Genomic DNA, 21,794 nt, shown 5'->3' with positions numbered 1-21,794 from the left:
TAGCAACTAGTCAGACCACCTTAGCAACTGCCTTGCACCACCTTAGCAACCACCTAGCAACCACTTAAAACACCCTAGCAACCGCCTAGTAAAATGCTAATTCATGCTAGAATCATGCTAACAACATGCTAATTCATGCTAGAATCATGCTAGTAACATGCTAATTTATGCTAGATTTATGCTAACAACATGCTAATTCATGCTAGAATCATGCTAGTAACATGCTAATTCATGCTAGAATCATGCTAACAACATGCTAATTCATGTAAGAATCATGCTACTAACATGCTAATTCATGCTAGAATTATCCTAGTAGCATGCTAATTCATGCTAGAATCATGCTAGTAACATGCTAATTCAACCACTTCAAACTTTCAGATTCGGCTTTTCAAGCCACCATAAAGTTTGTCCTCAAACTTTAATATCTAGTTGCCATTTAAAAGTTTTTAGGGTTAAATTGATGGATGTCAGTCTGAACAGTGCGTTACGTCCTTCTATTGCACTTTAATTTATCCTGACATCAATCATTTACCCCCGCGTGCTTCATTACGGACAAACTCTGAGAGGAAGAGTGTGTGCTAGGTTTTGTCCTTGAAAGCGCTGTAATATTCAATCATATTCTTCAAAACAGCCATTTAGAGAGATGCTGCATTTTATTTTTTTGCATTGACGCAATAAACGATAGCACAACTCAACTCTACATTATGAGATAAATATATATAGTTTGTTTTTCGGACATGTAGCAGAAGCCAAGCGAACCTATAGACCCGGGCTATTCAGTTAGTTTGTCATGGGGGCCTGTTCAAGAGAAATGACTTGCAATAAAAGTGACAATATAATTGCCCAAATGCTGTATTTTTGCTCCTTAAGACACACATTGTATTTTCCTACATTTAAATGTGAATATATTATATTTTGAATCTACATAACATCGCTTGTACTATGCGGCTTTCATATTCACATATTCAAATGTTGTATTTCAAAGCACAAAAGCAGTGCATTGCTTAAGTAGGCTTCTACATTCAGACACATTCATGTTTTCAACTGCATAGCAAATAGAGATGCAACGATTATAGATTTTGGTTTTACGATTATAGTCTGAAGAATAATCATGGTTTTGCAGTTATCTTAATTATTATGCATTTATTAAATTCAAAACACTACTAGTTTAGAAAATTGAAAAAGTTTAGAAAATTTAGTCAAGAAAACTGCTTATATTTTTGTGTTGTTTATTGCTGCTAATAAAATAATAAAAAACAAACAATAGTCCATTTCTCTTTTTAAACTTTTTTGATTTTAACTTGAGTGATAATTTACAATGAAAATAAATGAATGAATAAATAAATAAAAATAAGAATAAATAAAAACAGTGATTGTCTAATGTTATTTAAGCTATATCTTAGCTAAGAATTTAAATGAACTGTTGTTATCACATGCGTTCACACATACATAATAATTTGAATAACTTGAAATAATTGATCTAACCTAACTTTTGCTTACAATGCACTGAAAGCCACACACAACTCTTATAACTACAGCGCACCGCTCCCAATTTCCGCATGTCTTCATTAGAAATAATGAACTTGTGCGTGGAAAAAGTAAACCTTGAAACTGTCCAATACCTAGTAGAAACATGTTTTAATTATAAAGCTGTCAATTTTTGACTAGACATATATGATCATAAAATTATCAAGACTATTCAATGCACAGACCATTGTCAGGATTCCAGATTGTTTTTTTTTTTTTTTTTTTTTGCTTCATTTATTGAATTAATTTTATGGTTAGTTAGTCTTGCATGTATAGATTTACAGTGTTTATTTTTGACTTTGGCTAGTAAATGGTCATTTTTGACTGGTATATGTATTTTCCTCAACTTCCTCATTTATCTCACCAAGGACCACAGTTTCAGCTAAGAATGGTCTATAATGTTTAACTTTAGTCAATCTACATCTTAGAACGCCTGAGGGTGAGTTAACAAAAAAGTCCCTTTAATGATAACAGAATTTCCGTTTTTGCGTGAACTGTGCCTTAAAGTACTACAGATCACAGACTTTAAAATCTGCCACAATTAATGGCTTCCAGGTTTGGATATATCAGTGTCAGAAATTTTTCCTCTGCTATTTTTAAACGGTATCCCATCCAATACAAAGGTCATTGGTTTGATTCTTATTTGTATAAACTGATTACAGGGTGTCCTCTGGGTCTTAAAGTCTTAATGTCTTAAATTCCAAAAACTAAATTTTAGGCCTTAAAAAGTCTTAAATTCACTGAAATATTGTGTTGTGTGTCTTAAATAATTTTAAACAGGTCTTTTTCTCTGTCTAAGTAAAGATACCCAATCGAGCTGACATCAAGCCAATCCATCTTAATAAAATCAGGGAAAGAACACTAAAAACGTTTACACAATTCCTCATGATAACAACAGAGCAATAAATCTTAAATTTATCTTCCATTCATACAAAAACTATTTACAAAAGTAAGGGGGAGTAGATGTAATATTTATAGGCATGAAACTTAAGGTTTTATAACAGAAATGCAATAGGTTGAATAGAAGTTATACTCAATCAATTTGGACCAAAAGCCAACAAATAAATATTTTTAAGTAATTGTCTCCACTATCAATATACTTTTAACAATGTTTAACTTGGCATTTAAATAAAATAAAAAAAGAGTTCTTGTTTTGATGCATTCAAGTATGTTGCTAAGGAATAGCTACTTTTCTTTTTTCTATTGGGCCAACCGGATCATTAGAAACAACCATTAGTGTTTAGCCCAGTATGAGTCTAACTTTTCATTCATCAAGTTATCAAAATTAAATTTTACTTGATGAAACCTGCAGAATCCCTCTCATTAAAATGTGTACAGTGCAAGTTGCATTAAACTCAGATGTTTTATTGAAAATATATTTTTGGGATAAATGCAAAAGAAATTGATACAGATCACTTAATTATTGTAGAAAACAAAGTCATGTGTTTTTATTGCAACATAACCTTTCGATAAAGCCAAACGCTATCGGCTTTAATAACCATCGGTATTGTTTTCTACAACGATCAATTGAAGGTTCCTGTGAAACCTTTTGCTCTGCTTTTGTTTGTCTTTCTTTACCAGCAATTAGACTCATTAGTCAGTGTGTGTGATACAGTCATGAATTAGGTTGCTCATTAGCAGAAGTAGCGCTGATGTGCAGGAACGTTTTACTGATGTAAGGTGTCTCTTGTCTTCTCAGTACTGATGGCTGTTCTAGCGGGACATGGCATGGACTAATCTCTCTTAAATTTGCTCTCTCTCAAACGCCCTCTAAGTGAATGTGAAAGACTATTGTACTCTCAGCCAGAGGTACCAATTATTTATTTGTTTTTTGATGACTGATTGTAAGAAGTTCTTTAAATTGGTACACCCTATTGTTGGTATATTAAGCATTGATGTCATTTATGTGCATACAATTGAAATGCGTGAATAAAACATTGTAATATAGGCTTAGAGTATTTTGCGTGACTCACTCTCAAAGTAAATAAAATAAATCACCGGAGACGGCTTGTGAAACGTCACCTGTCTTTACTTCTTTCACCAGTCAGCGCTTACAAATGTAACAACCAACCTGGCATTCAGCCAATCAGAATGTACAAAGATGAAGATCCAAGTAAATCTAACATTTCGAACAGTAACGCAGATTCCACACTTTAACTACCATCTATCTGAACATATTTTTAATCTTACAACATTATTGAAAAATTAAGCAAGATTGCACAAGATGGAGGAACAGAATGAGGCATTGGTTTGCCAACAGGGTTGTTGTGTTGCATGTTGCGTTCCTTTATATTGCATAATACTGTATTCATTGTAGAGACCATTATTAGATTAAATCATAGCATATCATCTACACAACTATGCTTTTAGCCCATAAACCGGTAATGTACTGTAAACTTTATTTTCCCTTTTTTGACTATTTGTTCTGCAGCCTAATAATAGATTTAAATGCCACACAACACAGATAGGATAAACATCATACAACATTAATAGTACTAAAAACAACTTCTCATTGAAATTTAGCAAATCAATAGCACAGGAAACAAATGAATTTTTTAATCTACTGGTTCTTGACAAAGGGACCCTACATCAAGATACTGAGGGAAGGGATTGAAAAGAATCAAAAAGAGGATGGGATATGTCAGATGTAATCTGATAAGCTTTCTTTAACAACTAAATTTTATACAAATTGGTTAAAGCCTCGCATTTTCAACCGTAATACACACATATTTAAAATTTAAAGAGTGAGTTCTTCTGTTTCAGTTTTAAAGAAACAAACCATCATGTAAAGTCATGTAATGGTTTACAATGCTTTGAAAAACAGAACAAGATTTTCAGTTTACTATCTGGGGTTGTTGTTGTTAAGTGGAACAGATTGTTAATTCACCTTGTTTACAAGATGTAAGACTTTGGTGTCTCCAGAATGTGTCTGTAAAGTTTTAGCTCAAAATACCCATCAGATTATTTATTATATGATGTAAATTCTGCCCATTTTGGTATAGTGTGGCTGTTTTCGTAGCCTGTGGCTCTAAATCCATATGAGCTGAATTTCCCCGTCCACCACCTCGACGTGCATGTATGCTTCTTATGCGTTACCTCAGATAAACAGCCGTCAGTGATGGAGACAGACACGGATGAAGCTGAAATCGCTAGTCAAAATATCAAGTAAGTTTATTAGATGTATTTGTGGTGGAGTTTATTCAAGCTTTTCTGAAATGATGAGTCTCACACAAATGCTTATAGATGTACACATACACAAACACAAATGCGCGTTTACTGATACCATGCGCCCTTGGTGATTATAGTGGTTAAAAATGACATGCCGATTGTACTCCATTACAAACATGCTCTGTTTGAAAAACACTTTAAACTGGGATTTGGATCCTATTTTAAAGGGCCCAGAAACCCCTCTTTTTCAGTTCATGTCTACCTCAGGAATTTTTCAAAAAATGCTACGAGATGGGCATGAAGCAGTGGGTTGAGGGGGTGTGTTCGACAGTGCAGGGGGAAAAGAGTGAAGCAATTCGAGTGGAATGTCAGTTAGCTCACAAAATGAGACTCTGAGATACTGATTTTATAGTTTACAAAGTTAAAAAGTAAAGAAATCAACAGTAAGTAATGTAATGCCTTGTTAAATTTGTCATTTGTAATTTTTTATTATTTTAAATATACACAAAACTACAAATTGTTCTATCATTATAAAGATAATCGTGTTTATATAAACACTATAAATAAGGAGGACTTCTCTCCTCTTCAATCCCCAGGTCTGAATGCTGACACACTGGATAGCAATGCAGTCTCTTGCCATGTCTGTTCCAACCATTACCCCTGTTCGGTCTCCCGGCTTGACAGGTCTGCTTTACCTTCAGAATAATTAAGAAGCAGGCTCTTCTCACAGGAAAAGAAAACTCCACTATGAATAATAATGAGAAATTTTGATCCCGCCCGAAAATTGTTTAAACCCAAAAAGAAACTAGCTGACAAATAATCTAAATTATCCAGTTTTTCCCACACTTAAAGCTAACTGGTGCTAACATTGTGTAAACTGATGCTCAACACACACAATCTGTTAACATCTCAAAAAAGTACTCCAGGGTTTCTTGAACCTTTAACGTCAGTAAATCTTTTTACTACGTTTTATTATTTTACACTATACCTACACACAGTTCTGTCCAAACAGCTTACAAAAGTTAATTTTCATCATAGGTGCCCTTTAAAAGGATTACACTGGTAGCTGGTAGACTTAGCTCATAAACAGGTAATATAAATCTTAAAATGTTCTGCATGTTATGAAGTGGCCTAATAACTAAATGGAATAAGCTTTTAGCACATCGTGGACATTCATGTGTAAATGTTGGCCTTTTCAAATTTTCATTTTTTACCTAATAGGCACAATATTTTATGTATATACGTGGGACAAATTTTTTTAAAGTGGCTACATAAACCATTGGCCTAAAAGCATGCACCAGTTAATGTATATTGGAGATGTATATTAGTAATTGCATTTAGTCATTATTTTATTAAATGTTCTATTGTTCTTTTTTCTGTTCTAAATGATCAGTGATCAAAAACATTTTCGTTTTGGTTTTGCTTTGCTTGCGTTTTCAGTGCTATACACATCTTGTCATGCCATTGACAACTTGCCATTGGGGTATTAATTGATTATTAATTTAAACAGCAATTCTCTCCTGATAATTTACATCCCTACCAGCAGCAAACTACTTAATCATAGCAACTCCAGATGGTCAAGCTACTTTTGGAATGTTGGTGACAGTAAATGACAAAACCATCGCCTTGCGCTGGGTTTTCCAACAGAAAAATTTTCCCGCTGTTGTAACTTTTGGGTCTAATGATGTTTATTATCACACGGCTGTATGTCCTAATAAGCTTAGACAGTTCTCTCTCTCAGGCTTCAAATAGACAGCAATAAGGAGTGTCTTTGTTGCTGCTGTAATGGCAGCTCTCCTCCTGGTCTCACCTGTGCTCCTCTGAGAGAGGGCTATGGTGCTGCAGGCTTCACTGATGCTAAATTACTGCCACTACTCAGCACCACACAGAAACCCAAGCTGCGCTCAGAGAACTCGCAAATCCGTCATAATATTGTAATTATGGAAGTAGGAGGCTGACAACAAAGCAAACAACAAAGCTTTGAAAAAATAGGAATGGATAGAAAGTCAGGAGCAAAACACGTGTTCATATTAACTCATAAATAAGCAAATCGCCTGATCGAAGCTCTTCATTGTTTTTGTTTTTTTTTTCTTTCTTGCTGGCCTGCAAATGGACAAACAAGCTTTTCTCTGACTGTTCTCTTTGGCATTGCTCTTTTTAGCATTTCTCAATCAAATCCAATGCCCTATAAATGTTTGCCCAGGCTTCTGAAGGAGTTACCATGGTTACGTGGCTCTTGTAAGCTGGTAGTCAGACTGAGGCTTCAGTTATATCTGTCAGATACAGGGCTGCAGACAGACTCAACACCACCTTGAGGATGAGAAAAGTACCGCAACATGTTTGCCTGTATCAGGGCTTTCTGACTAGGGTCTAGTACAGGGGTGGGCAAACTCGGTCCTGGAGGGCCGGTGTCCTGCACAGTTTAGCTCCAACCCTAATCAAACACACCTGCTTATAGATTTCTTGTGATCTTAAAGACACTGATTAGCATATTCAGGTGTGTTTGACTAGTGTTGGAACAAAACTCTGCAGGGACACCGGCCCTTGGGGATCAAGTTTTCCCATCCCTGTCTAGTAGGAAAAATTGGAGAAGAAGAAAAAAGATATAAGCAAACATAGTTATTAAACCAATAAAATAATCAATTTTCATGGTAAAAAATCTAATAAAATCTACATAATTCTAATTTATATATTTGTTTAATTAGTTTCTGCCATGTTCACAGTTTTTACTATAATGCTGAAGAGTTTCATTGTCTTAACAGGAATTTGTATTTTATATATTTGTCAGATAACACTTATTATAACACTTATTTATCATTGTAGTATTTATATATGCTATAGTGCTACATGATTATTATCTTAATTTATCATATTTTCTGAATGTTATTTGTAATGTTGAGTACTGTTTGATACACTGTAAAACCCAAAAAGTTAAGGTAACTCAAACCATTTGAGGAAACCGATTGCAACAAAGAATTTAAGTTCAAAAACTAATACAAATTAGCACTGTGAACTTAATCCATTTGAGTAAATGAAGCAATTTGAGCACTGTAAAACCCCATAAATGAAGAGAACTCAAACCAACTGAGTACTGTAAAACCTAATAAGTTAAGGCAACTCAAACCATTTGAGTTAAACTAGTCTACATGAGTACTGTGAACTTATTCCATTTAAGTCACGGTAATGATGTATTTAATGAACTCATCTTCAACACTGAGTTCAAAAATCTTCACAAATGAGTAGAATTAACTTTTAGCCAATTTTGAGTTAACTACACGCATTCATTTGATAAAGTTGTTTACAGTGTATATATCGTGTAATAAATGGTTCTAAAATTATTCTATATAAAATAAATATATAAAACATTATAAAATATAAATAAAATAATATTTTAATGATATGTTTTAGACTATATTAGTCCCAAAGGAAAACCCATATCAAAGCAGGGAGTGTGTCTATGTATGGTGTGTATGTGTATATATATATATATATATATATATATATATATATATATATATATATATATATATATATATATATATATATATATATATATTTATATATATATATATATATATATATATATATATATATATATATATATATATATATTTATATATATATATGTGTGTGTGTGTGTGTGTGTGTGTGTGTGTGTGTGTGTGTGTGTGTGTGTGTGTGTGTGTGTGTGTATGAGCAATATCATACGAGTAGCATTGCAATGTGGCTGTATATCAGCACTGGTGGGAGGTGTGCGTTGTACCACCAGTGACAATATACAGCCACATCGCGCTCACTGCTACGAGTGTTAAATTGCTTTTATACAACAGTTCAACAGCATAACCATGAATAAAAAGAAAACCAAACACGGACAGTCTAAAATCCCTTTTGAATCAGGAGCTACTTGCTTCCACCATTCATTCACTTTTGAAGCTGACATCAGAACAGCAGAAACCGTTTCTACTTCACAAACGTCACTTTAGAACTAGTATTTGAATGTTTCTCTAGCGTAATGTCTAAAGTGATGACAAAAATTAGCAAGGCTTATTTCTGCTTGGTGACTGTAGCTTTGTGGCTAAATGACTAACATGGATTTTATTGAGAGAATAGCTGTGTATATGTGCTTTATGAAGGCTGAAAAACAGCGTAGATACGTTTGGAGCAGTTTCTGAGTCCACTAGATCCTTTCAGAAGTGCACCCAGCTCTGTGAGCTTATAAACTCCTTCTGAAACGTAACATGGATGATGGAAGATTTCCCCCAGGACACCAACAACAGGCGCTACATCATAACCACGGCACTACAAGAAAAAGCTTCTGATTCGTTTACATAGCGCGAATGTTCGCTGAACTATATATTTTCCAACTTGAGGGAAACACATCAATTGCCTCAATCGTGCAAAACACTCAACTCGCCCAGTTTCATTCACGTGAATCGTGTCATTTGTGCTGCCTCATTCGCGCGTATCGCGCTGCAGGATGTCTGTTCGTGCATTTGCATTGACTTAACATATAAATCACTCTCGCTGGTCACTTCTGCGTCTGGTATGAACACAGCATAAGGGCTTATTTTGCGGTCTCTATCACCATCTTGTAGATGGCGCTGAATAATTGCAATCTAAACAACTTGTGTTGTCCAACAGCTGTAATATTTGTCAAACTGTAGAGAGTTTATGGATCTGCTGTCGCTCTATGTGGGCGGAGTATTACAGAAAAGTGAGAAGGCCTTAGGAGTTCTGATATTGCAGAATATTGCACTGTAAATTGCAGATTTGAGAACCAGACAGAACTGTTATATAAATAAATGACAATTATAATAAAATAATAGATTATAATACATAATGTAATATTATGTAAAGTTTTACATATTTTACAAATGTATTTAGTTGCTGCTTATACTGAATTTAGTTTTATTTTATCTCTGGTCTGCTCTGCGGATTTAAAAGTCTGAAAACCACTGACCTACATTTTCTTCTACCGCACTCCAACATTTAAATGAATTATATCATGAGACATTTATGTGCTTGATCTTTCGAGATAAAAGAGCTGGATATATATTAAAACATACTGTAACTTTCCCTCTAGTCCAAAAAACATTTTCTATTGACAATATGCTTCAGAAACATCCTGTTACGAACTTGTGCGAGGCGTCAGACAAATGTGTTATGGCTGCTATTAAAGAAAACAGTCAGTGTCGATACCTGAAATGGCTGTAAATATTTCAATATAACCTTAATGCTTGCAGCTTATGAGTGCAATGTGAAACATAGGATCCCCTCATCTTCTTCCTGTCTTATCTAATGGCCCCTGCATTAACGCGCACATCCATCCTGAAATGAACAAAAGCAGGCTGCATTGCTATTTGTTGGGTGTATTTGGTCCATGCTGATGTCTTGTTGATCTCTAACTTCTTTCAATTTAATATGAGGGTCTCCTTTGAGCTCCATCCACTGTTAAACCCTGGAGAAATAAAGAAAGATGAGTATTTATTCATGTGGACATGGACTGTATGTAAAGATAACAGTTACCGCATTGAGCTGAATGATAATAGATAAGGAAGCAATTAAGAGGTTTTAGATAATAAGAAGCTGTGTGGGGTCTGGACATTAAGGAATATCTATTCCACATTGCCTTGTTTTCATTTGCAAACAACAGTGAAATATTATGTCTACCTTGATTAAAGGAATTCTTCATCCATATTATAATTTATGATTATTTACCCTTCACTTTTTCCAAACCTGGTGTGATTCACAAAATTTACATTTACATTTAGTCCTTTAGCAGACGCTTTTATCCAAAGCGACTTACAAATGAGGACAAGGAAGCAATTTACACAACTATAAGAGCAATGGATAAGTGCTGTAGGCAAGTTTCAGGTATGTAAAGTGTAAGAAGCAAACAGTTGCAATAGTCCAGTCTGGAGAGAACAAGAGCTTGAACAAGGAGTTTAGCTGCATGTTCAGATAGGAAGGGTTAGACCTTTCTGATGTTACAGAGTGCAAATCTGCAAGATCGAGCAGTTCTAGAAATGTGGTCAGAGAAGTTTAGTTGGTCATCATTCGTTACTCTAAGGCTTTTCACCGTTTTGGATGCAGTAATGGTTGCCCCATCCATCTGGATTGAAAAGTTATGGTGTAGAGTCGGGTTGGCAGAAACTTCAAGCATTTCCATTTTCATGAGTTTAAGCTAAAGATGATGATCTTTCATCCAGTGTGAAATGTCTGACAGGCAGGATGAGATGCGAGTTGGAACCAAGGGATCATCAGGGTGAAAAGAGAGGTATAGCTGGGTATCATCAGCATAGCAGTGGTAGGACAATCCATGTTTCTGGATGACTGATCCTAAAGATGTCGTGTAGATGGAGAAGAGAAGTGGCCCAAGAACAGAGCCCTGTGGTACCCCAGTGTTTAGATGCTGTAGGATGGACACCTCTCCCCTCCAAGATACCCTGAATGACCTGCCAGAAAGGTAAGATCTGAACCACTGAATAACAGTGCCTGCAACGCCCAGTGACTCAAGTGTAGATAGCAGGATCTGGTGGTTTACAGTGTCAAAAGCAGCTGACATATCCAGCAAGATGAGGACTGATGATTTAGAGTCTGCTTTAGCCAGTCTGAGATCCTCCACAACCGAAAGCAGGGCAGTCTCAGTTGAGTGGCCTATGTTACAAAATAAAAATGATGTAATATAATTTTTGGTGCATCAGGAAATAAACTATTAGTGTTTCTTAATCGCTGCTGGAGATCCCTTGTTTGAAACATATTATTTAAAGATTTAAACTTCCATAATAATGCTCCTGAAGGGGGTGAAGCAACAACTTTTTGTAGGTAAAATCTGAAACAGATGTTTTTTATATAATAATGTTTCATGTAATTATTTTTCATGTCATTATATTTTACAATTATTGTTTTCTTGGCTTGCTTTATTTTAGTTTTTCTCCATACTTAATTAAAACTTGACATTTTCGTTCTCTTTTAAATATCATTGAGATTATTCCATATTTCTTTTCTATTTTATATATTTCTATTACTATAGTAAACTAAACGTAAAACCACTTACAATGACATGTAGTCTAATCTTATATCCAATGAAGCAAAAAACTAGTTTCATATATTTATCTATGACATTACTTTTGTTTTCAGAAATTAAATGTTACAAAAATAAAATATTTTTATTAATTTATTAATTTTACTTAGGCTTAGTCCCTTTATTTATTTGTGGCTGCCACAGCTTAATGAACCTCCAACTTATCCAGCATGTTTTATGCAGTGGATGCCCTTCTAGCTGCAACCCAGTGATGAGAATCACCCATACACACTCACATTCACACTCATAGGCAAGGCAAGGCAAGGCAAGTTTATTTATATAGCACATTTCATACACAATGGCAATTCAAAGTGCTTTACATAAACAGGAATAAAAGAAACAAGTAAAATAAAAATAAAAACAAATAATAAAAATGCGTAAAAACAAAACAAAACATAAAAACAGGTAAAATGTGATATAAAAGAATGAAGAAGAAGAGAAAAACATGATAGTGCAATCTGTCGGACGCAGCACAGTGCTCATTCAGTAAAGGCACAGCTAAACAGATGTGTTTTCAGTCTTGATTTGAATGTGCCTAATGTTGGAGCACATCTGATCATTTCTGGAAGCTGATTCCAGCAGCGGGGGGCATAGTGGCTGAAGGCAGATTCACCCTGCTTTGACTGAACTCTTGGAACTTCTAGTTAATATGATCCTAATGATCTGAGTGATCTGTTAGGTTTTTATTCAGTGAGCATATCTGTGATGTATTTAGGTCCTAGGCCATTTAGTGATTTATAGACCAGTAATAATACTTTAAAATCTATTCTGAATGTAACTGGCAGCCAGTGTAAAGACCTGAGGACCGGTGTGATGTGCTCTGATTTTCTGGTTCTGGTTAGAATTCTGTCTGCAGCGTTCTGGATGAGCTGCAACTGTCTGACTGTCTTTTTAGGAAGACCAGTGAGGAATCCATTACAGTAATCCACCCTGCTGCTGATAAAAGCATGAACAACTTTCTCTAAGTCTTCACTACAAAGCATCTGATTCTTGCTATGTTTTTGAGATGATAGTATGCTGATTTACTGACTGCTTTGACATGACTTTTAAAACTCAGATCTGACTCAAGAGTCACACCAATATTCTTGACCTTATTTTTTGTTGTAGTGTCATACACTATGTCCAATTTAGTTTATAAAATTCTCCTGTACCACATCTTTGGACTGTGGGAGAAACCGGAGCACTCAGAGGAAACCCACATGAACACAGGGAGAACATGCAAACTTCTCACAGAAATGCCAGTACTAACCACTGAGCCACCGTGCCACCCAAATATATTTATAATTAAATTACCTATCATATGTCATTATTTGTATTTTTTATTGAATTACAGTTTACTCAAAACACTGCAGACATGTTGCAGATATTTTACAGTAGACAAAGGCTCACATTCTAAATGTAAATCTAAACCCATAACATATATTTGTTTTCCCAAAGCTCTGAAAATGTTGATCTTGTATAACATAAAAGCAGCTTTCTTCACGAGCTGCATTCAAAATGGAATAAATGTATTTGTAGTGCACTAAGAAGGGAGCAGAATTGTCAGTCGGATGATTGTTCAAACTGAACCGTATTAAAAATAACTTTGAGAAAAACAAATTACATAAAATGTGGGCTTTAAGCTTTCAAAAGGATTTCAAGTGAATGGTGAAGTGTTGAAAAGGAATAGGGCATAGGGAGGATGAGCCAGTAAATTTGCTTCTAACTACAGTTCTAGATGTGTAGCTCCAACCACACAAGTTTGTGATGCTCTTTTTCGAGTGTTCATTCAAATGATATATTTGGGAAACATTGAATTTCCAAACTATGTATTGACAAACTTGCAATCTTAGCTGGCCAGCAAAGGTTTTGGAAAATGCACCAGTTTATTTCTTCTGTTATACGCAAAATAAGGGTTACACTTAATTTTGATGGCCTGTTTGTTTAATTTAGATTAAAAGTAGACTTGCTGTGCGTTAACACCGAAGGAAGTGAGAGTGTCAAAGCTCGCTCTGGCAACCCTGGCGAGAATGCTGTCTGCCTTCAGCTCTGACGGCGAGAGCGTCATGTATGACTATAGCGAGGGCTTAAATGGAGCAGGGCTCATAATATTGAGTGGAAAAAGAAAAAAAAAAGACAGCTTGGAAACATAACCTGCTTTCTATTTTTTAGGAAACCTTGGGTTTTAGGTTTTGAAAAGGGAAACAATTACACCACTCCTTACAAACTTTTAGGATACAGGGTATCAGATTTGCACAATCGATATGCACAAAGCTTGACAGACCTCCTGCGCAGAGCTATAGTTGCTAAGCCACGATTGGTATGTGGCGGTTTTCGGGTGTGGCTTAGCAAAGGGTCAATTGGAAATCCGGCGACCGCAATAATCAAACCCTTGTAAACAACTGAGGTCTAAACCAAAATTTACAGTGGCTGTGTTCTCTCAAGCGGTGGACTTCTTCATTCTGATTGCTTGCCGCCAAACCGCGTCATAGCTTATTACTATCAAGTTGACTTGATCTCAACTCTCCTCGACGTCCTCACATATCGCGGCCAGCTCCCATTGAAAATGAATCAGTTCCAGCTACTTTGACGCTCTCACCACTTTTGGTGTGAAGGTACAGTTAGGTTGGGTTTAGGGTTAGTGTAAGTTGACATGTACTTGTAAAGTCTCTTATAGTCAGTTAAATATCTGTTGAAGGAGCAGTATCAACAGATATTAAGCAGAGAATCTACTAATACTCAAAAGGACCATCAAAAAAAAAAATGTGTAACCAAGATAAGATATTTTGACGAATGTCGGAAAACAGCAGCCACTGATTCCATAGTATTTTTGTTCCTACTATTCAAGTCAATAGCTGATGCTTTCCAAAATCTTTCAGAATATCTAGTATTGTTATCAGCAGAATGATATGACAAAAGTTCTGCACAATCCTTAAAACAAATTTTATTTAACATATTTGCAAGTATTGTACATCTATACTGCCTCGTTTTTGTCTGTGTACAATTCAGTAAAACAAATGACTACTTGTAATTTGATTAAACTCTATGAACTTACTCCAGCCTTCCTACTTGATATGCTTGTACAGTGTTGGACCTGGTGTATTGGACTGTTTGACTGACGTATCTGGACTGCTGAATGATAATGTCGCTTATACCTGAGATCTGTCTAAAAATAAAAGCAGTTTCATAGCCTCGTGGATTTCTCCAGGGGAGGTGCCATTTGAAAATTGGCCTGTAAAAGTTATGCTTGCTATGACAGGCGTATATGCCTGAGGTGGCGGTGAAATTGACTTCAATATTGCTGTTTGTCAGTAAATAGAGCATTGCGAATATTGGCTGCTATTTTTACATTTTCAGAGATCATCTGAAACGATCACCTTAAAGAAGACAATATCTTCATATATTTGGAAGAGAAGGCCTTGTCATCTAAAATTAAGATGCAGCCATTGTTTTCTAATCCCCGTGGCTGTGATGTGAACAACAAAAAATTCTCTCAGTTGTGGTATTTAGATTGATTCAGTTATTGACAATGATTTTTTTTTGTTTGTTTGTTTTACAACTTACACTGTAATTCTAAACCTATTTAAATACAAATACACACATTTTTTTAATGGAGAATGTTTTTGGAATAGTGGCATGGTGGCTCAGTTGTTAGCACTGTTGCCTCACAACAAGAAAGTCGCTGGTTCGAGTCTGGGTCAGCTTGCATTTCTGTGTGAAGTTTGCCTGTTCTCCCCTTGTTCGCATGGGTTTCCTCCGGGTGCTCTCCCGGGTTTCCCCCACAAGTCTAAAGACATGCGCTATATGTGAATTGTGTAGGCTAAATTGTCCATAGTATATATGTGTGTGAATGGGAGTGTATGGGTGTTTCCCAGTAATGGGTTGCAGCTGGAAGGGCATAGGCTACGTAAAACATATGCTGGATAAGATGACTGTTTACTCCGCTTTGGCAACCCCAGATTAATAAAGGGACTGAGCCGAAAAGAAAATGAATGAATTAATTTATTAATAATAAATTGCAGACAATTGATTGTTCCTATATTTAAAACCTAAACTAAAAAACTTCCTACTGTAGATTTTATTTTATTTTATTTAACACTGTTTTTATTGATTTTAGTCGCTGCCGAGTGCTCCGGTTTTCCCCACAGTTCAAAGACATGCGCTATGGGTGAATTGGATGAAATTGTGAATGCATGTTTTTGGAATAAAAAATATGTTTTGTTTGCCAGGTCGCACATTGTTAAATCAAAACTTTGGATACTGTTAAAGTCAATAAATGGCAAACGGCAGGGGTCATCAAACTTGTTCCTGGAGGGCCAGTGTCCTGCAGATTTTACCTCCAACCCTAATCAAACACACCTGAACTAGCTAATTAAGGTCTTCCTAGATATACTTGAAACAACCAGGCAGGTGTGTTGAGGCAAGTTGGAGCTAAACCCTGGAGAGACACCGGCCCTTCGGGACCGAGATTGTGACCCCTGGCATACGCCATCAAAACCTAAAAAGCTAAAGTAAAAAAAATATATTTTTTTTTATTATAGTCCAGACCAAACGATTAATAAATACGTAATTGTAACGGAGGCCAGCTAGTAAGTGCTGTGCAGGTAAACCTCACTCCTCTGACGTCTAAAGGTGCTCTAGCGACAAATACTAGAAACCATGGTCTTTAGCCTCCTTGTAAGAGCAACCGACTGCCATGCGGAAGGTTGCTGGTTCGATACCAGCTCGGAGCGGGTTGGGTGGCGTAGGACTGGCGGGGTTACATAATGCATCATGTATGCATCATAAGTATCTTTTTGTATTTTTTTAAACCATTTATTTTTATTTTCAGAGAAACATTTTGGGGAAGAATAAGTATTTTAGGATGTTTTCTCACCTGCCTTATTTAGTTCGGTTAAATCGTACTACCTAACTAGTTCGTTTCTTTTTCTCTTGGTGTGGTTCGTTTGGGCAGGTGTCAACATAGTAATCGCACTTGGGTGCACACCAAAAGCGACCAAAATAAGCATACCAAGACCTTGAAAATGTGGTCTCATTATATTTTCAAACAAACCCTGGAGCGGTTTGTTTGTGGTGAGAATATGATCCGAACTTAAACAGACCCAACTGCAAAAAGTACTGTGCCCTTTTGGACTAATCCAGCTGTGCCCTTTTGGACTAATCCAGTGCGTTGCTCATTATGGAATGTGGAGGAAAAATATTTGTTGACAGTGCTTTACCAACAATTTTAAACAGAGAGAGAGTGAGGGAAAATCATTACCTGATCTATCATTGGTAATATTTCTGGAATATGACCATGTCGCAGTTTTAATTCACCCCTCCTCCTGATGTGACTCGAGATGTGCCTTTACCATTTGCAATGCTTTGAAACATTGTTTTCCAGCCGCAGTAGCGCTTCATTCACGAAATGTATAGTTTGTCTAAAGTGATGTATACAAGCTATATAGTATACTATGACCAGCGATACAATCAGCTAGCGCAGTCGACCTTCCATAGTAAAAAGCAACATTTTGTGTCTGCCAGTTTGTTTACTTGTGGGATTTAAATTGCCATTTTCCCGCATGTTAATTCTAACCAATTGAAAAGCAGTTTATGAAATGCATTCAATAACAGCTGGCCAATAAGTGATGTGGATTTTTTCACATGACTGCATTTTGGTTATTTTCAACTGGTTGTGGTGTGAAAAGGATAAAAAAGGCGGAAATTTGATACAATGTATCATTTATTGCCCTTGGTCTGGACCAAATGAACCAAACTGCAGATGTGAAAGCACCCTTAGTAGTATTTCAGTCCAAATAATATTTAAAATAATGGAAATGTCACAGTGAAACAAAGCACTAAACTGACTCAAAATAACATTAGTTTTCTTTATGCAAAGTATTACAATTTGTTTTCAGGATGAAGCCTACAGTAGCTCTAGAATGCTTTTAGTTTTGCCATGCCATCTGCACTATGAAAATAAAAATATATTCCTCACTGTATGTGAAACCTGTTTTAGCAGTAAATAACCACAGTCTGAAAGTAACCTCATCATTATACCATTTCATATGACACTGCAATTCTAAGATTCTGACTGTACACCGCAGTTTGTGCAGTTCATGACAGAAAACTGATAGGCTGAACAAATAACACCGATCACCGTTTGGGATTTCTTTGCTGTCACAAGAAATGCAAACAAGTGAAGACTCTTCATGCGTGAGAAGAAAATCCATTCTTAACACTTTACGCTGACTACTGTATGTTATTAAATAAACAATTTGCCACAAACACACTGACAAGTCTGTGAGGAACATCTCTCCGGAGCGGTGCACTAAGAAAAGAGTAATTTCATTTCATGTGTAAATATCTGCTTGATGTCGGCAAGTGTAGATACACCAAAATCTAAGCTGACAGCCTAGACAAGCAATTACAGTTCTTTGTGCGGTTTACAGGTGATGGACATGGAGCAGAGAACCTCAAACCTGCAAACGAATGCCAACGACCTGCGAGAATCAGCGTGCACTTCAAATTCAGTGCGCACTGACAAGAGGGATGAAGTGTGTTTGTCTGCATTTCCATACGTGCCGAGACTACAAGCAAGAAACACATACACACGCAAAGGGAAGACAACCGTTCTGGGTGTGATGTCAATTTTTATGTGCGTCTCCTGTGGCGGAGTTGCTTTCACTTGTCAGCCTGCTTGTTTAAGAACTCGCCTGTAAGGGCTCAGATCATCTCCAGATTGAAGATTCTTTTGGGTCGATTCTTTCTGCGTGCACATACACCAAGCATGCTGGAGAAGGGAAATGAGGTGGAAAGAGATGCCCACCCATTGATCGGTTCTGCTCTGATGTTCTTACTCACATCCTGCATATGCAAATTAACTTTTTGCTTAAAATAATGACAATTTTTAGTTGCTGTGAGCATGGTTTTATGCTTATGTGATGAATTGATTGTGACTCCTCTTAAAGAGGTCATCAAATGTACTTTTAATAATGAATTGCTACTCAGCATTGTTTAAAATGTGTATACATATAATTTTGCTTCAGAAAAGTATTTGTAAAAACTAACATTTACCATCCTCAATTTCACTCCCCCTAAAAAAGCTCCATTTGAATGGGCATTACCTCTGGCGGAAACTAATGCAAATGTCTGCTGCTAGGATTGAGAGCGTTTCCTATGCACTATTTGAAAAGTTAGTCAAACCAATGGTATTACAAACTAGACTCAGAACAAGGGCTGGGCGATATTGCACAACAAGTTATCACGATATCATGTTTCATATCATTTGATATTGTTCAATATTTGTAACTATGCAATAAGGAATATTGCGATTTTTCATTTATTTAACCACCTTATTTTAATTTACCAACATTACTAAGGAAAATAGTTTTAATAGTCAAAAAAATATATATTTAAAGGGCACCTATGGTGAAAAATCTACTTTTCAAGCTGTTTGGACATACAGTACATGTTTGTACGTATAGTGTATATACTGTCATATGGGGTGATATAAACACACCCAGTCCTTTTTTTTTTTTAAATTTAACAACATATGGTGGACCAATTGGAGTGGTTTTCAGATCGACCCCAACTTTACGTAGGAGTGCGGTCCCCCCGCCCACCAATATTGATTGACAGCTGCGCGCATTAACATGTCTCCATAGTAATGCATATACTCATATCGACAAAACAGGACGCGCGCAAAGCAACCGGGAATAAAAGGTCTGTTCAGGTTGCTAGGATCATCAATCATCATCAGACGTGATCAAGAGTGAGTTTTACAAGTTTTTAAATGTTTTAAAACGTGTGCACGTGTGTAATGTAGTACAGCGATTCACTTCAGATTCACTTCATCAGCACAGCCTCGTGTCTCTCTCACTGTCTATCTGTGTGTGTCTGCCTGCATCTCTACGCTATGTATGTGCGTTTGTGTCTACGCTACTTGTCTGTGCTATATGTGTGTGTGTCTGCCTGCGTCTCTACACGATGTATGTGCGTGTGTGTCTGCGCTAGCCTACTTGTCTGCGCTATGTGTGTGTGTGTCTGCTTGCGTCTCTACGCTATGTATGTGCGTGTGTGCCTGCGTGTCTGCGCTGTGTGTGAATGAACTTATTGTTGCAACTCCACAAAAAATGCATCAAATACTAATGGTAAAGTTCTTACTGTAGTATTTCTCACAAACGTTACGTGAGATCTGCTTCCTGAGGCAGCCGAGGGCATGTTGAGGCATGTGGCTGGGATCGGTGGGCGGGGATGACTCGCCTTAAAGGCCCAGTGCAAAAAAATAGCAACAACCTTTTCCCAGCTATAATACAGACATTTCAAACAGTTATAATAAATACTCTGATGGGTGTTTTGAGCTGAATCTTTACAGACACATTCTGGGGACACAAAAGACTTATATTAAATGTTAAAAAAGGGGTAACCTATGTGCCCTTTAAACTACCATCCCTGTATAATAAAATAACCATAAGTGTTAAAGAGACTCTTAAACTTGATAAATGAAATGTTACAAAGTGTGTGCAATGGTAAAGGTAGATCAACATCTGTAAAGTGTCAATAATAATACACTACACCTCAAACTCTGTAAACAAGACTAATTATGATTATTAAATCTGAGCTTTCAAGTAAAAGAACTAACCATCATTATTCAATACATACTGCAACGTTACAAATTCTGAAGTTGAATGATTACATTACCCCTATGCTAAAAAAAATCTTTCAGATGGGAAGCTAGTGCCTGGGGTGCACAAGAAAAGAAACCAAAAAGCCACACTGTGCACGTCACTCCCATGTGCGTGTCTCCATTGGAAATGACAAACTAACACCCTAAGCTAATTGGCATTGCTTCCAAGGCGCTCACTTAGCAGCCACTTTTTTAGTAAAACTATAGCCTTCATACTGAAATTTCATACCGAACTCTTTTCATTATCGATATTGACAATGGTGTTCCGTCAATAAATACTGATATCGATTTTATTGCCCAGCCCTATTCAAACTTAACTTTATTATCCCATTTAGGGAATCTAAAATTGCAGCAAGGTTCCATGTACACATTACCAAATTATTACCACAAAACATACCATACATCCTTTTTTAGATCTCCCTCCCCGCTGGACTCATTTAATGATAATGGCCACCAATATAAATGAATTTCTAATTATGTTTGTCCTGCCACTAGGATTTCCAAAACGACAACATGTTTTCTAAAATGTCAAGATGACACCTAGATATTCATGTGTGTCAATAATTTTAAACCTTCAAAAGTTGTTGCTATTAACTACAATAATGAATCTAGGGATGATAATAATTTGCAAAATACATGTTAAAAACAGTAACAATTAATAAAAAAAACTAAAATCAGGGCAAATATAAAAAAAATAAACACATCAAAGTACAAACATCATAAATACTACAAAAACCTATAATAATATGACATAAATTATAGTCATATGTTCAGGCTTAAGTAAAAAGATGGGTCTTAAGAATTAAAAATGAGGATATTACTGTTCCTTATGTCAGAAGAATAGAATTTCATTCCCAGGGTTCTGCAGAGCTAAAAGAGCTAGCTCCCACTGTGGTTAAATATGCGTGGCTGTACCAGATTTGCTAATTTTACTATTTAAAGGACACCTATGGTGAAAAATCAATTTTTTAAGCTGTTTGGACAGACATTTGTGTAGGTATAGTGTATAGACTTGGTATCGTTTTACGGCTTTTTAAAACATTATAATAAAATCTGAATTGTGTTTTGAACTGAACCCAAACTGGCACACTCAGAAGAACCATAATATTAATATTAAATCTTAAAAAACTAGGTGAACTAGGTGCCCTTTAAAGCTTGACCCATGTTTAAATTGTATACTAAGACAGAGACAGAAAATGAAGATGCTATTTTCTAGGCCCATATGGCTAGAAACTATACTCTCATTCTAGCGTAATAATCAAGCAACTTTGCTGCCTTACCATGGCTGCAGCAGGCGCAATGATTTTATCCAGAAACTTCTGTTAATATAAACTGCTTGCATATGCATTGTGCCTTGCGACCATGAAG

General features: G+C 36.2%; 1 long non-coding RNA gene across 6 annotated transcripts in view; it reads left to right on the top strand.

Moving 5' to 3' along the window:
* The window catches only part of LOC141376180 (uncharacterized), a 93,352-nt gene that overhangs the window by 33,100 nt on the left and 38,458 nt on the right, over positions 1 to 21,794 (top strand). For 2 of the 6 annotated variants that reach the window (XR_015499751.1, XR_015499752.1), the window contains exon 4: positions 18,190 to 18,760. The exons of 2 other annotated variants lie outside the window; for them this stretch is intronic. This is a non-coding gene — a long non-coding RNA (uncharacterized LOC141376180). Of the gene's footprint in view, positions 1 to 3,226; positions 3,337 to 18,189; positions 18,761 to 21,794 lie in introns of those variants that run through there. 2 more of the 6 variants (XR_015499755.1, XR_015499756.1) reach the window with 2 other exon arrangements.

This window comes from Danio rerio, chromosome 9 (assembly GCF_052040795.2).
Source record: "Danio rerio strain M-AB ecotype USA chromosome 9, GRCz13ab, whole genome shotgun sequence".
In the NCBI taxonomy this organism is placed as follows: Eukaryota; Metazoa; Chordata; class Actinopteri; order Cypriniformes; family Danionidae; genus Danio; species Danio rerio.
This window is presented reverse-complemented; position numbering and strand designations above follow the sequence as displayed.